This window comes from Argentina anserina, chromosome 2 (genome assembly GCF_933775445.1).
Source record: "Argentina anserina chromosome 2, drPotAnse1.1, whole genome shotgun sequence".
Taxonomy (NCBI): domain Eukaryota; kingdom Viridiplantae; phylum Streptophyta; class Magnoliopsida; order Rosales; family Rosaceae; genus Argentina; species Argentina anserina.
Genome location: NC_065873.1, coordinates 15,627,453 through 15,645,118, shown reverse-complemented (window position 1 = coordinate 15,645,118; position 17,666 = coordinate 15,627,453). Strand labels below are relative to the sequence as shown.

The following is a 17,666-nucleotide window of genomic DNA, read 5'->3' as shown; positions in this document are numbered from 1 at the left end:
TTACTCACCTTATTTCCTGCGTGCAACTTCCACGATACTGAAGTGATTTGCTCACTCGTTTCGTCGGTCACCTAATATCATGACAGTGTGCTTAGAAAAACAATACGTAAAATCTCATGTGATATTCATTATAGCTGAAACTCTGTTTCCAAAACACTGTTCGTAAAACACCATTAAAAAAACATTGTTCACAAAACACTATTTACGCGCCGCCACAAACGACTGCGCGTGGGGCTCACACGTCGTCCAAACAGGAGCGCATGACCTCACACGCAGCCCCTAAAACCCCGCAATATCCCTCCTACACCGTCCTAGGTCGATTGCCTAGCCCCTGCCGCCTTCACCTACTCCCCACGCGCCACCACAAACGGCGGCACGCGCACCACCACCACCTCCGCCCCAACATCAAAAACGTAGATCACAAGGTGGAGATCGTAACCATACCTTCAATTTGCTCCAAGTCGGCCGGAAACCGCCGAAATCGCCGCCGCAAGATCCCGGATCGGGGATTAAAGATCGGAGGTTACCCGGCTTGATTCGGGCTTCACCGCCGGTGTAATCATGCCTAGGAGGAGGAGCGAGGACTCGTCGTCGCAGCCTTGAGCTCCAACATCGCCGGCGATGTCAAGTTCGCCGGTGCCACAACTGCTCTCCCTCGGTGGCGGCTGACACACGTCGCAGGGTGGGTTGCTGTTACGACATATCGACATGGCTGTGCGGTCCCAACGACACCGGCGGTGTAGTGCACGGTGGCCGGAGGAGGGAGATCACCGGTAAAGAAGTCGGCGAAGGAAATAAGGGTCGGGGATGAGAGAGAGAGAAAGATGCGGGGAAATGTTCCTGTTTTGGAAAGTTTCCAAAATGTCGTTTTATAGCCTTCTAAAATCGGAACAACTTCCGTTGATAATAACTTTCACATACAACATCCGATTAAGGTGTACTACGTTTCCACGAACTCTTATCGATGAGCTCTACAACTTTCATGAATGAAGTTTTCATAGATGAGCAACGAAATAAAAGTCGACTCTCAAGCCACTGAAAACGTAATATTTTCCCACTTAAATTTCCGAAATCAGTTTTGTTTCGCAAGAAATCGACGAGAATGCGTAAAAAATGTGATTTTACTAAAATTACCAAGCTTGAATATTTACAAGAATTATACGATTTTAAACCCGAAAATTCGGGGTATTACAAAAACAAAAACCATACATCAAATGAATGTTTTTTAAAAAAACTCACTTTAAGGCTCACCTAAGATTTTAAAAAAGATTCTATTTACACATCTGTTTTTTACTAAGTATACCTCTTTTAATTTTTGAATAATTTTATTTCCCCTTTCGTCCTCTAATAAAAAAGCCATTAGAGGGGAAGAATCCTCTTTTCCATTTCTGACATTTTCATGTGGAATAACTCATCAGAGAGTAAGAACCTTTTAACAATGCTGATAATTCAATCTTTCTACCTTCGGCGTTCGAGTAAAAACCATGGTCTCGTATATTAATATTTTATCATGTTTTAATTCGATTGATACATTGGCACGACCATAGACTTCTTGCGTCTTCACTCTAGAATCACTTAATAATAGAGGTTTTGAATCATCATACTAGGTGTTAGAGAGATAATTTTTGGGATTCGGATGAGTTGATTACAACTACAGAGGGTGAGAAGGTGTATTGAGAGAGAGAGGGAAAAATAGGAAATCAGCTTTTACAAAAACTAGTGGACGTATAAACAGTAAAGTGGGAGGTCAAATAGAACCGGCCGGCTTAAAGCTTTAAGACTATTTATATAATGTTTCTGTTTTTTTGTCTTTAACATATATAGCCACGTTTCTGACACATTTTTGTGGCATACTGATACATGTGTGTCTCATCTCAAAAACTATTTTTTATTGTTGTTTTGGTGAATAATTTCATAAATATATAAAAACATTGTTTAATGAATATATATTTCATTATTTGAAAAACAAAATTATATTTTTTTGTTGGAATAATATACTACAACATTAAACTCGAATTAAACTTGTATTTTTTTAGTGTAAAAACTCATTAAATAGACAACAACACTACCGATATAAAACGTGACTTATTCCTGCCCACCGATGATGACTATTATCCGGAAATGCCCATCTATACACCAAGTGATCATGATTGTTAGTATTTTTTAACTATTTAATTATAATTTATGTAAATTAAATTAGTTAAATTTCATGTAATTTTCAATTTTATGGTTTAGGGTTTTCTAATTTGAATTTTTCATAATAAAATTATTAAATTTATCATTTATAAAGATAGTTGTCATTAAATGATAATATAAATAGAAATTAAAATGTACATAACACAATTAAAAATATATTAAAGAGATACATTGTATCACATTTGGGTTAAAGAGATACATAACACAAATAATATCGATTTAGTGTGTTACAATATAGGTGAGGGTTTACAAATGAGCTACAAATAGCCATTTGAGTTGTAGATGGATCAGAGAGGTCATCCGAACAAAGCACCGACTGGATCAGGTTAGTAGACCTGAGTTGTAAGATTTTGAAAGAGACCTTGTCGAATTGAACGTTACACTGTTCGAGTAAAATACAACACAATGTACGTGAAGTAGCATAAGTATATTAGCTTTGACTTACTGCTGTAATGAACCTGGACTAGCGAAAGACATACCGGAGGATCCATAACCGAAGACAGTCGAGGGCGGCCGGCCATGGTGCAATTCTTCCTCACTTATTTTTTAAATACTCGAAGTATATCAAAACGCTCTAATTAAGACTCCAAAAGAATCAAAAATTGCAAGGCCGGCCAAACAGATACAAAGAAAGAAAACCAAAACAAAGCAATCATTTTCTCCCTATTTATTTGTAGATTCTTATCCATACATGAAACATATAGCAACCTTGTCATTTCAGAAAAAAAAAATATATGGGTGTGTGTGTATAAAGCATTAGCACATGCAAGTATAGGCATACAGAGATTGATAATAGCAAAAACTTAGATAAGGGTTGATGGATAAGCAGGTAGCCATTGTGGGAGCTGGGATCAGTGGCCTTCTTGCGTGCAAATACACCCTCTCAAGGGCTTTCAGCCCATTGTTTTTGAATCAGCTAGCACCGTTGGAGGCGTATGGACCAAGACTGTGGAAACTACTAAGCTCCAATCTCCTAAAGCATCCTACCAATTCTCAGATTATCCCTGGCCTTCTTCAGTGACAGAGGACCATCCTAACCAGAATCAGGTACTAGAATATGTCCAATCGTATGCTCGTCATTTCGACTTGCTCAAGCACATCAAACTCAACAAGAAAGTGTGTGTGCAAATACAAGATAGAACAAGAACGCGTAATAGCAGCGGAATATATAGAAGAATTTAATTTTCTATTGAACAATCAATATTACAACGATTACTACTTAATCAATAATAATATTATTCTCAAAAGTAAAATACTTCTTAGTTGATAGTCACAATCAAGTATGAAATAACCTCACTAAGATCGTTGTAATCACACGTATTTCGACTTCACTAAGCTTGTCGATGTTGCCACTAAGGTCTTCAATGGAGTCACTAAGATCTTTGAGTACGATGTTCATTGCTCATGATTGGATCACTGCACACTTACCAAACCGTGAAGAATACAAGAGGAGTAATAAGAACGTAGGAGTAAACCCTATCTTGTGATGTAGATATAGAGATAAAAAAAGAAGCAACTTCCGTTTTCTCTATATATAGGAAAATACTCTATATGTTGCATATAATCAATTATCATGAAACCAAACCCTAGAATCATGTTAGCAAATAGTCACAGCAGGCAAAACTAGTACACGGCCACTAAAAAGATGAAACTAGAGATTATAATTCCTGCAAAGATGAATAAGAATTGAATATGACAATCGTAATTACCACAAACTCATACATGCGGCCAATCAACATTCACTCAAAAAGTACTTCCATGACAAGAGAATCGCACACCGTACATGATTTTCAAATAAACCTTTGTATACAGAACAAAGACAAGCTAGAACTAAATACCTATTACCACACCCAAATGTAACAAGAACTTATGCATAGTGAAAATATGAAGCTACAGAACATCAAGAAGCAGACCACTCTAAGGATATAAATTATTTTAAAACCTTATGCACAGTAATCTCACAACTCTACTTGGGGCATGACATAGACCACAATGTCACAGTAACAGAAAACAAGTCCGGACATAACATTCAACCATGACAAGAGTTACGACAATCACTGTATTATCCAGTTGATTATGACAATACACTTTGTCAACCTAAGCAAACATGTGTTCTCGAGCAATATACAAGGTTATTAGCCAAATGTAATAAGTGAGGTGCAATGATATATACTTCATAACAGGAATGAATAAGAGGAGTGATTAAATTTGCAAGCCAACTTAAACGACACTCCTCCTATCTCTCCATATAATCTCCTTATAACACCATAATTTGTATTTTTCTTATTTTGATAACATGAACTCAGTACATTGCTGAGACAATTTTTCAACCACCATGGAGACCAAGCCACTCCATTCCAACATGTTTCGAGTAGTTAGTCAATTCCTGGAGAGGAGAACTAGTCTGGCAAAAAAACATCAGATCCTCTGGGGAGACCAAACCAGTCCATTCCTCTAGGCGTCCAGTAGCTAGTCAACTCGTGGAGATGTAGAACTAGCCTAGCCTAGGACTGCATGCACAATATAATTTTTTTCTTTTTGTGTTGCATACAGTCAATATCTATAACACTTATTCAACTACACTGGCTCCTGATTAAGTCACTCAACTCAGATTTTTCCACCACTACGAAGTATGTGTATGTGAGAACCAAACATAATGTCTAATAACAATGAATGACATCAGAGAACACATGATATTTGGTCCAAAGCAACATGCCAAAAGAACCAAAGAACAAACAAGTAAAATGCAATAACTCATCCATAGTAAGATAAGATGAATGACAAAGTATAGTTACCGTAACATGAGTTCCCAACAAACTTTTTATTTTTCAATACTGAGAGCAAATGCCGATGGCCTTACGCAAGGTCATAAAACGATTTGTATCCAGTGGTTTGGTAAACAAGTCTGCCCATTGATAATCTGTAGAAACAAATTCTAATGCCAGAATATTCTTGTCAACAAGTTCACGAATGAAGTGATAATGAATATCAATATGTTTAGTCCTAGTATGTTGAACAAGTTTCTGGGAAATATTAATAACACTTGTATTATCACAAAATATAACAAGCTTTTCTTGCAGAATACCATAATCTTTAAGCATATTTTTCATCCAAAGCATTTGAATACAACAATTACCTACAACAACATATTCAGCTTCTGTTGTAAACAATGATGTGCAATTTTGTTTCTTACTATGTCATGCAACTAAATTCGTACCAATGAAGAAACAATCACCACTAGTACATTTTCAACCCTTGCAGATTACCTCCCCAATTTACATCAGAATAACCTGCAATTTCAGCGTTAGTTTCTTTAACTTTCTCTTTAATAAAACTTACTAGAGATTTGTTAATTTCCACATTTTCGGTGTCAGAGCTTTTTGTGTTTTCTCCTTTGTGTGACGCAATTTTCTTTGTCATTCCTCTAGTCCGAACGCATTCTCCAATGACATCTCTAGTTGAATGATCTTTCTAAACCTGTTTTTTTAATCCGTATGAAATTTTGTTGCAGGTTGTAAACTTTTATTAACTTCTCTTGATTCTCCATGTGACTGCACATTTGTATTTTTAGTTCTTAGTTACCCATCATCAGATAATTCAAACAAATCCACATAATGATCAACAATTAGATTTATAGAGTCAATTACAGTTCTAGTTTCTTTATCGTCAGATTTATATTCTATATCAATACAACACAAATTACAGTAACCTTCTATGTGACTCTGGTTTTCCTTTTTCCTCCAAACTGTCTTACCTAGATATTTCTGAGTCTTTTTCACATCCTGCTTAGTTTTTTTATAAGATTTAGATAAACCAACAAAGTGAGAAATATCAAGAAAAAACGGACTATGTTGTTCCAACTTACTTCGAATATCTTTAATATATTTCTCATATGTGTCATTCAACTTGACCACTTTGAATTGAAAGAGGTCTAAATATTCTCATATTTTTCATGTTCTCCAACATATGTTTCACTTGCTTTAGAACTTGTTTGTTCACAAACAAACTTAGTGAAAGTATTAGGATTTTTATTTGAGCTAGACTTACCAGTGTATCCAAGTCCGGTTCTATCATTGTAGCTCTTCCCTGAACTCAGAATGTCAGATAACGATTTTGAACTATCTTGAAATTTTCCAACCTTGTTATATGTTCCATCAAGCAACACTTGTAACTTACCGAGTTTTGAATTTAACAAATCAATAAGATTATCTTTTTCGATTACCTCATCCTGGAGCATTTGATTTTTTGCTAGAAGTCGTTTTCTTTCAAGCACATGATCACCATTTTCATTTTTCCTTCTCATGTTCAGTTTCTCCACTTCCCATTCCAATTTTTCACCTTCCAACTTCTCCATTTGTTGCTTTAATAGAACATTCTTTTCTAAAATTTTCTCAGCAACCTTTATAACTTTTGCTTGATATTCAAAAATCTCATTATCCTCATAGCTGTTATCTTCATCTTCTTCTTAATCCTCTTTATCCTCAGTTTCTGAACCTGCATAATCAATGTCCTCTTTTTGGGGAACTATCATCATCATCACTCTAAGAGGACTTGTAAGCCTTATTATTTGAATCAAATTTCTTATTTTCACAGTCAGTAGCAATGTGGCCAATGCCACCACAAGTATAACACTTCTTATTACTATTACTACTACTTCCATACTCATACTTCTTTTGTGAGGAATTATCATTACGTTTCTCAAAACGCCTATTATTTCCATTAAAATTCCTCATAGAATTCTGATTATTTTGTTAATTCTAAAATCAACAGTTCATTATTTACAGCCCCCTCAGAGCTTGATTTAGGATTTTTTGTAACACTTAAAGCAATATTTTAGAATTCTTACATTTCAGTCTTTCATCCTCTTCAAGCTTCATCTGCCAAGCCTTCAGATTTCCAATCAACAAGTCCACAGAGTATTCATTGAGATTATATTGCTCTTGGATTATTGTCTTTTTCATTCTGTATGACTTTGGAAGAGACCATAATATTTTTCTGACAATATCATATTCATGTAAGGTCTCCAAGGCTTTCACACAAACTAGAGAGATCAGTAAAATGACTATAAAATCATCAATAGTTTCATCATCTCTCATTTTCAAAGCATTGATTTCAGAATAATATTGTTGTAATCTTTGTTCTTTTACAGTATTATTACCTTCATTTAAAACACATAATTTATCTCAAACCTGTTTGGCCGTGACACAGTTCTGAACTCTTTTCTTTTCTTCTCTGCTCATTGAAGCATATAGAGCATTAAGGGTCTTGTGATTTCCTTCATTAGCATTAATCTCCTTTTCAGTCCACCCATCTTCATCTTTTAATTCACCAGTGGATGTCCCCTCAGTAGCTTTTGAATCAACATCTTTCATTGGAGGTTTCCATCGACGTTCAATTCTTCTCCATGCATGAAAATCAATACCATATATAAATGATCTCATTTGAAGCTTCCATTGAGCGAAAATACTGTAGAGCATGAGCGGTTGATTCAATCCTTGACGTTTCATCTTTAATCCCACAGATCTCACTAAGTACGTCTAGTGACCTGCTCTAGTACCAAATGAAAATACAAGATAGAACAAGAACGAGTAATAGCAGCGGAACATGTGGAAGAATTTCACTTTTTTTTAACAATCAATATTACAACGATTACTACTTAATCAATAATAATATTATTCTCAAAAGTAAAATACTTCTTACTTGATAGTCACAACCAAGTATGAAACAACTTTACTAAGATCGTTGCTTCAAATGTCGATACAACCTCACTAAGATCGTTGTAATCACATGTACTTTGACTTCACTAAGCTTGTCGATGTTTCCACTAAGGTCTTTAATGGAGTCACTAAGATCTCCTAGCACAAAGCTCTTCTTTGATGTGAATTTCTTCTCTCTTGTTTTCACCTTTTCTTCTTCTCCTATCTGTGTATGTGTGTGCGGAAAATAACCTACTGCCACTCTACCTCGTCAACACACAACAACACCCCTTTATACCTCACGGAAATTACATATTAACCCTAGCACTAATAGGAAACCCACTTAACCTCATTCCTAATACAACTTTATCTATATAAGGAAAAGCCCATATAAAGATATTTTAATATAAATGACTTATAACAATTTCTAATCACAGTTTAACTAAATATATATTCTCACATATATATTAATTAAACTACCCTTGCATAAACAAATTAAACCTCCCTCCAAGGTAAGAGATCATGACGTGGAGCTAACATCATCAATGCTCCTTTGCCGATCTGATTCCATCTTTTAATCCAATGACTTGGATCTTCATCAACATCATGGAGACCAATATACCTTCAATCTCTCTCTTAGTTTGTTCTTCACTCCTTTGGACCTTCATCAACATCATGGAGACCAAAATCATGTACCTTCAGTGTGGTATAGAGTATGAAGGGCCATCTGAGGATGAGCTAAAATCTTGGAGTTGGTGGGGTGACACTGGAGAACCCTTCAGCTCGGAAGGAAAATGGAAAGTTATAGTAGAAGACATGCAAAGCCTTTCCACTTAGGTATATGTGATTGTAGATTTTGATTTTCGTTTATGTTATGTGGTCGGACTGTTCGTAATATTGTGACACAGTGCCGGCCCTGGGGTAAGCCCAAGAGGCATGGGCCTAGAGCCTCAAATTTTTGAGGGCCCAATTTTTTTTTATAGTATATATAACGAAAAGAAAAACAAAAAGGATCTGGTTTGGTTTTCGGCTTTTTGCGTTTCATCTCCTCTCACCTTTTTGGCTTTTCATAGTTGTGTGCCCACTGCCCAGGCTCCATCAGTTGTCTTCATTGATGAGTTGGATACTGTTGGAAGGGAGCATGGTTTGATCAAGGGTTCTGGTGGACAAGATTCCAAGATCATGATGTTACTCTTAACTAGGTTGGTTATAAACGAATGATTGAACTTTTTACTCATTTTTTTATTTTATTTATATTTTGTAGCTAATAGCTTAAAATTGTTGAATGGTATCTTGATGCTCCAGCTCCTTGTTTGCTCGGATGGATTTGAAGGAATGGGGAAAGTCATCACTATTGCTTCCACAAATAGACCAGACATTTTAGATCCAGCCCTAGTCAGACCTGGACGTTTTGATCAGAAGATATTTATTTTCTTACAAGGTAAATACTTTCTCAATTATTTCTTGTTTTCAATACTTTAATTTCATAAGATTGGACATTACTTTAATTGAAATTGTGAATACAGTAAATCCTAACATAGTACTGTGTTTTCTAAAAGTTTGGAAATGTAAGAATGAATTGAATGCTTATTATGGTTTGTAATTTTACATAATTATTAGATATCTATTCTCTCTAATGATTTACTATTAATTTGCTATTTTTCGTTTAACAATGATGAATATCGTCTTATTAACTATTGATCATAACTCATAAGTTATAATTGGATGAGTAATATTAATCAATTGGAAAGTTATAATGTTAGATCAGTTAGTTTGTTTGGTTTGCATAAGTGTCATATATATTGAGTTATTTGAGTAGTCTTATTAAGTTATTATCTTTTTGTATTTTTGAATCAGATTGCTATATAATGGCTCCAAATAGAATTAAAAGTCAACTATCAGGGTCTCAAAAAAAAAGAGGAGGCAACAAAGAGCTGCATTAGATCAACGTGAAGCCGGATCTTTCAAGAGGTTTCTTGAGAGAAAAACTAAACAAGTACACACTGATACTAATGTGAATATATATGACAATGAGAATGAGCAGGAGAACAATGAGATTGAGCATGAGAACAATCAGAATGAGAATGTTGATGGTAGTGGTAACATGGACAAGCCAAATCTTTTAGAGAATGAGGAACAAATAGTTATAGCTGAAGATGATCAACAAGATGCATGTGATGATATTAATATGCAAGAGGAAGAAATAAATTATACTGAACATGTTCAACAAGATGCAAGAGGTAATAGTGATATGGAAGATGCAGGTGAAAATATTGATATGCAAGAGGAAGATGATCAACATGGTTCAAGTGCAACATTTGATTTCTCATTCGATATTGATGATCTAGGAAATTGGGAGAAGATGGAACAAAATTCCAAAGATTTTATAGTTGAAAGAGGTCTTAAAAGAGAAAGTAATTTCACCTATCCAGATGATTACAAGGGGAGACGTTTTAGTTCTAATCATTATTATCGTGTCTTACCTAATGGTGAAAAGAAGAACAGGAGGTGGTTGGTGTACTCGATTTCTTTGGACAAGGTATTTTGTTTTTGTTGCAAATTGTTCAGGAAAGATCATCACAAGACTTTGTTGGGCCAACTTGGTAATGAAGGACTGAATGATTGGAAAAATGTTAGGGCAAGACTTGCAAGCCATGAAAGAAATAAGCATCACCTCAGTTGCTTTACTAGCTGGATTGAATTGGAAATAAGATTGAAAAAGAATGCAACAATTGATCAGGGGTTGGAAGAACAAATCAAGAAGGATAGAGAGCATTGGAGACAAGTACTACTGAGGATCCTAGCAGTTGTGAAAAGTCTTGCCAAAAATAATTTGTCATTTCGTGGGAATAATGAGAAACTGTGTGAAGAGAACAATGAAGTTTTTTTACAAGTGATTGAGATGATCTCTGAGTTTGATCCATTGATGCATGAACATGTTAGACGTGTTTTGAAGAAAGAAACTCATTACCATTACTTGAGTCACAAGATCCAAAACGAAATGATTCAGCTCCTAGCAAATGAGGTGAAAGTTTCTATTCTTGCAACTATTAAAGAAGCAAAGTATTTTTCTGTTATACTTGATTGCACTTCAGATGCTAGTCATGAGGAGCAAATGTCTCTTATTGGCCGATGTGTAGATGTTACAGCAAGTCCTATTGTGGTGAGAGAATTCTTTTTGGGATTTTTGAAGGTGAATGATACAACATGACTTGGACTATTTAATGAGCTTACAAATGTACTTGACAGTCATACACTTAATATTGGTGATATACGAGGACAAGGATATGACAACGGATCTAACATGAGAGGAAAGCACAAGGGTGTTCAGAGTAGACTTCTAGAGGTAAATTCTAGAGCATTTTTTACACCTTGTGGTTGTCATAGCTTGAACCTTGCAATATGTGATATGGTTAACTGTAATCCTAAAGCTGATTATTTTTTCGGAGTGGTACAACGGATATATTCATTCCTCTCATCTTCGACAAAGCGATGGCATGTTTTTAGGGATTATGTGGATGGGCTCAGTCTTAAACCATTGTCTGAAACACGATGGGAGAGTCTTGTTGATAGTGTGAAAGCATTTAGATATCAAGCTCCTAAAATAAGAGATGCTTTAAAGTGCTTGGAAAAAGATGGTGATGATTCTAAAACAAGGTCTACTGCTCAATGCATGGCAACATATGAAATGAATTTTGAATTCTTGTTGGGGATGGTTATTTGGTATGATTTGTTGCATGCTATCAATATTGTGAGTAAATTTCTCCAAACTGAAGACATGCATATTGATGTTGCTATTGAAGAATTGGAGAAACTTATGTCATTTATCCAAAAGTACAGAGAAACTGGATTTGATGAGGCCTTAGTTATAACTAAAGAAATTGCAAGTGAGATGGAAATTGAAGTTGCATTTCGTGAAAAAAGAAATACTCGAAAAAAGGCATTTTGATGAAAGTAATAGTGAAGATGAGGTGACACCATCAGCGTTAGAATCATTCAAGGTCAGTTACTTTCTTTGTACAATTGATCAAGCATTTTCTTCACTTCAAAGTAGGTTTGAGCAATTTAAGAAATATGAAGAAGATTTTAGATTTTTATTCAAGTTGGAGAAATTGAAATATGTAGATAATAATAGTTTGAGTGACTATTATATGAATCTTGAAAAATTGTTAAAAGATGGTGATGTCTCTGATGTTAATGGAAGTGACTTATTCAATGAATTGAACTACTTAAGAAGAGCTATACCAAAAGAAGCAAAGAGGGCAGTTGATGTATTGAACTATTTGAAGCAAATGGATGAGTGTTACCCAAATGCTTGGGTTGCTTACAGAATTCTACTAACCATACCTGTTACTGTTGCCTCTACTGAGAGAAGTTTTTCAAATTTAAAGTTGATCAAATCCTATCTTCGGTCAACTATGTCACAGGAAAGATTGAACGGTCTAGCTTTGTTGTCAATTAAAAAAGATTTGGCTCACAAGCTTGATTATTCAAGCTTAATTGAAACTTTTGCAGCAAAAAATGCAAGAAGAGTCATTTTTCAATAATCAGGTACTGTTTTTTTTGTAATTGTAAGATTTTTATTTGAACTAAGATATTATCTTGTTAAGTCATAGTGATAATGGTTCTTTTTTTTCATTTTTTCTTTGTCATATGTTAGTTGAAGAAGATTGTTTTTTTATTTAAGGGGCCCAAAATTTTATGTCGCCTATAGCACTTAAAATGTCAGGGCCGGCCCTGTTGTGACACTAATTAAGTATGATAAACAGACTTATGTAGTAGACTTTGTAATCCTCTGCGTCGAACGATTCAGCGGTGTTCCAAACATTCCTGAATTCCCTCCAAATAAGGGACCTGAAGCATTTCAGGGTGATGTTATACACTCCATGGAATATGCCGACATGGATAACGAAAGCGCTGCTAAATTTGTGACCGGAAAGCAAGTAACAGTTGTTGGCTCTCGGAAATTCGCATTGGACATTGCAATGGAGTGTTCAAACGTAAATGGTATTAATAATGTGATAATTTACTCATAGCTTCTATTTGACTTTTCTTCTTGACTCTCAATTAATTGGTTAAATATGCAGGAATGGAAAATCCATGCACAGTGTTGTACAGGAAAGAACACCGGACTCTTCCAGACCTCCATCCTTGGGGTGTGCCTCTTGCAGTACTTCAATCGCTTCTCGGAGCTATTGGTTCATAAGCCTGGTGAAGGCTTCATGATCGGTCTCCTTGGAAAACTGCTTTCACCTCTGGTAAATGCGTTGAAGTTTGCATACTATTCAGTGATTTTTATCTGTGAAGAATAATGATGTATATTAGTTAATCAATCTGCATGACTGCATGTATTTTCAACAGAGATGGGCTTTTTCGAAACTTGTGGAAACATATGCAAATAAGAAGCTAGGATTATACAAGTACGGGATCGTACCTAAGCGTAGATTGCTTCAAGATATTAGTTCTTGTGTGATAGCAATAGTGCCTGAAAAATTTTATGACCGAGTCCAAGAGGGAAGCTTCATACTCAAGAAATCTCCAGGTCAATTCGGAAATTGCAAAGAAGGTATTTTGGTGGAAGGGGCAGTATCGCCTCTGAACACCGAGTTGGCCATATTGGCTACAGGATTTAGAGGTGCGAAGAAACTCAAAGACATCTTTGTTTCTCCCACCTTTCAAGACTACATGATGGTATCTCAAGAGGCCATACTACCTCTTTACAGGTTAACTAGCTACTTTCGAAACTTGTCGTGTCGTATAGATTATACAGTATACATAGACCAGCTACTCTCTCTGATAAATGTTTCTTGTTTATAGGTGGGTAGTGCGGCAGTGTCGGTGCGCCGCGCCGTTGCGGCCCACCGTCGCCGGAAGCAAATCCGTACCTTACGTAAGGTACATACCTCCGCACCTGATCAACATATATAATATATACACAAAGCCGTTCAGAGATGTACGCAAGGGACGTCTCTGTTTTTTGGATGATTCAAGCCGGTGATGGCGTTTTGGTTGCCAAAGAAACAGCATATTCATCTTGGAGATTAGGTATAGGGTTCTGGACAGGATAATGAAGGCCAAGGAGATCAAAATTCAAGGTTCTGGGCAGCAAGATTGCCTGAGAGTTCAAGTTTCGCAAGAGGAGATGAGAAACTAGTAGTGAGCGGCTCCACTGTCAAGAAGAAGGTCCAAGCAGAGGCATGGACACCGTCTAACGAGAGAAGCTTCATTGCCGACGTGTGATTATCAAAAAAGCTAAGAACATCCGCACGTTTGGAGAGTTGCAGATGTTTGTTCTTGATCGAGCCTCTATATATATATATATATATTGATTTTCTCAAGTCCGGAGGTTCGGACCATTCAGATTCGGTCATTCCGGCCACCGGTAATGCGAAACGATGGCGTGGATGGTGCCAGCCATGCTCCCTCTCCCCTCCCGGCAATCCCGTATGTGTCTGTCGGAACTCTATCGACGACCCACAACGGCCGGAATAGCGAAATCGTCGGAATCTACCCAGAAATGTATATATATATATATATATATATATTTAGGACATGCATCAATGGACGAATTCCACAAGAAACTCTTCTTCTAAGTCTACTTTTGATAATTCTCAAAACTAAAAAATGCCCGTTCTGTACTTGCCGTAGAGACAAGAAGAGTAAATACCTAGATTGCTCTAATCAAGTGGTAGTATTCTACTAATCTTGTTGGTATATGCAGACTTGCTCTCGCATTAGATGCAGACTTGCTCTTGCATTAGATGCAGCAGATGACACCCAAGAAACGACACCAACTCCAAGAATTGACAACCTTGCTTTAAACTGAGAACGACGCTCTTAGGCACAAACGACACAGTTCTGGCAGGAACTGCAGATCTGTGTGCAGTCTTGCCCTGTGTCACGGGCCGACTTATTACGCAGCGGAATATGACTCGTGCGGCGCCAAGGTTACTCTTAACCAAGACCAGCCTAACTCTTCATGCATTCATGATGCCAACTTTCTTTTCTTACTTGTGCGCCTCCCGTGTCATTTCAATCTTTCCAACACACATTCCTTTGCTTGTGAGGTTCCACCAACAAAAGCTACTCACACATGAGTCTCACACTTGTGACTTATCGATCACTTCCTTGTGTCAGGGTACTCCCATGCCACTCGCCCAACCGATAGGCTTCCATGTCATCCACATATCGATCGATTCCTTGTGTCATGGTACTCCCATGACACTCGCCCAACCGATAGGCTTCAATGTCAGCCCCTTACTGATCGCTTTCCTCGTGTCATGGTACTCCCATGACACTCGCCCAACCGATAGGCTTCCATGCCAACCCCTTACTAGCAAGTGTGTACCTTGCACCTTGTAAAAAACGGCATGACAGTAGGCTGAGACTTTGATGGTCCTCGCTTCCTTCTATCTGACCGTCCCTTGGAAGCATACGCACGTTACTTGCCTCCTGAGCATCCATCATCGTGCTCACTCGGCATATAGGCATCCTTTGTCAACCCCTCCCCCATGGGGATAATCCTGTGGGCAACTCTGCCCTTGGGTGTTAACTTCTTGGGCGAGGCTCACCTCCACGGCTCACCTCCCACATATCATCCGGCATCATATCCATCTTGCCAGCATACTCTGATTAGGCCACTTGCCCGCATCTGCCCACTATATGCTTCCTTCCTTCTAGCATGGTGTCGCCCTTCCGTGCTTGCTCGCAACTCTTTCCTTTGGGCAAGGTCGAACCCATAACCTATGCCCACATCGCTTTACTCTGTGGCCATTGCGCACCACAGGGTTCTGACACATCTTCCTTAAGCCCATGTATTCGCCCATGCCGCTGGCATAAGGATCGCCCACGTACGAACCTCGCCACCTGCATGGACCCGCAATATTGGCCTACCGGCCAATACTGTCCATGAGACTTCCTGACTCATGGAAACGCATGCCACCACTCTTTGGTGACATCCGCCCAGTTCCTAGGTTTCCCAAAGTCCCCCAGGAGTGACTCGCTTAGTGCCCCATAAGGCCGGCACCGAGGGTGGTGGAGAGTCAGACACCAGGTACCCCCCCCTTATAGAGCATATTGGAGAAAACTAGACTTTGCAGGATGAAACATCAAATATCCGAGGAGGGTCAACTTCCATAATTAATTCATACAAGATCATAAAAATATGCCGTCAAGTGCATTGAACTCTTTTCGACGTCCCGAACATTTTCCGTGTTCAGACGTTTCACAAATTCCGAGCCTAAGTGCCTCGAACCTAGAAGTTCGTTTTAATTACGAAACTGCCACCTGGACATGTCACTGAACACCCAATCAGCCCGCAATCAGCTTGCATGCTTGCCGCTTGACACCCTCTCTTCGGCATAGCCCCTTGGAAGTGTCACGATGGCACAACCATTTGTGCAGCTCGTGACACCCTCCCCCACTTACAATGTCAATGCCCTTCATTGACATACACGTCTGCACTAACCTTGAGTGCAGTGCGTGACACCCTGCAAGCTCTGCAGTCTGCACATCTGCATATACCCCTGCACTTCAGTAACTAGGAACCTGGAGTTAGCCAAGTACGGGATGGTGCCCAAGCACAGTTTCCTTAGGGAAATCAACTCTTGCCTTATAGCTACAGTTCCTTAAAATTTCTTAAAGACGGAAGCATCATACTGAAAACTCTCCGGCTGTTTCAAATTTTGTCAAGGTGGTATATATTTTAGTTGGAAAGGAAGTGACCCCTCTGAAGACAAATTGGCAACATGGTTTAGAGGTGAAAAGAAGCTCAAAGACATCTTTGTGTCTGCCACCTTTCAGGACTACATAGTTGGATCTCAAGATGCATGCCATCTTACCCCTCTACAGGTTAACTAGCTCCCTTCAAAAGTTGCTCCATAAAATCTTTATGAAGTAGTGCTCTCTTATCCGATACCAAATGCTGTTAGAAGAGAAGATTTTCACATATATAATCCAGTAATGTCTGCTTATGTTAATCAGGGTATGCATGCATGGAAAGAATTCCACAACTACATTCGGAAGCGCTGAGTATCTCAAATTTTTACACCTCTGAGATGAGATGCAGATGGCTACATTGCAGGCACGTCTAAGGTACCAATCATCAACGAGATGGAGAAAAATGAGAAGCAATGGGACGAATACGCAAAGCAGTATGCCGGAGAGTACCACCGGAGATCTTGCATTGGAGCCCTTCATCTATGGTACAACGACCAACCGTGCAAGGACATGAGATTGAACCACAAAAGAAAGAAGGGAATGTTTGGTGCTATTTGAGCCATAGAGTCCATTGGACTATGCTTCCTCTCCAAACATGCAAAATGACAAAATGCGACATAAGAACGAAGTTTTCCCTTGTAATGTTTAGATATAAAGAAATTGAAGCTTCTTATAAGAAAATAAAAAAATAAACTTAATGTATGAGTCACCAAGCTCACGAACTTGAAGGAATCAAGGGATGGCTATTTCGCAATGCTAAAAGTTAAAGGGTGTTTTTGTGTCACCCCAGTTTCCTAGGAACTGAGATACAAGTATAGCTTAACCTTCATCCTCTATACATAATTGCAGACATACATGTGCAGAGGCTGAAGGCGAAACCTAAAGTCGGAATGGAGAAGCAGGTGGCCCATCTAATGGCCGGGTTGAGCAGTCTCCTTGCCTGCAAGTACACCCCCTCAAAGGGCTTGCGACCTTTGTGTTCAAATCTGCAAGCACTTTTGGAGGTGTATGGATCAAAATTATTGAGACTTACTCCAACAGAAATCTACCAATGCT

The 17,666-nt window shown here is 38.0% G+C and overlaps 1 pseudogene; it reads left to right on the top strand.

The window, feature by feature from the left end:
• Positions 1-3,013: 3,013 nt before the first annotated feature.
• On the top strand, positions 3,014-17,175 carry LOC126782686 (probable flavin-containing monooxygenase 1; annotated as a pseudogene).
• The last annotated feature ends 491 nt before the right edge of the window (positions 17,176-17,666 follow it).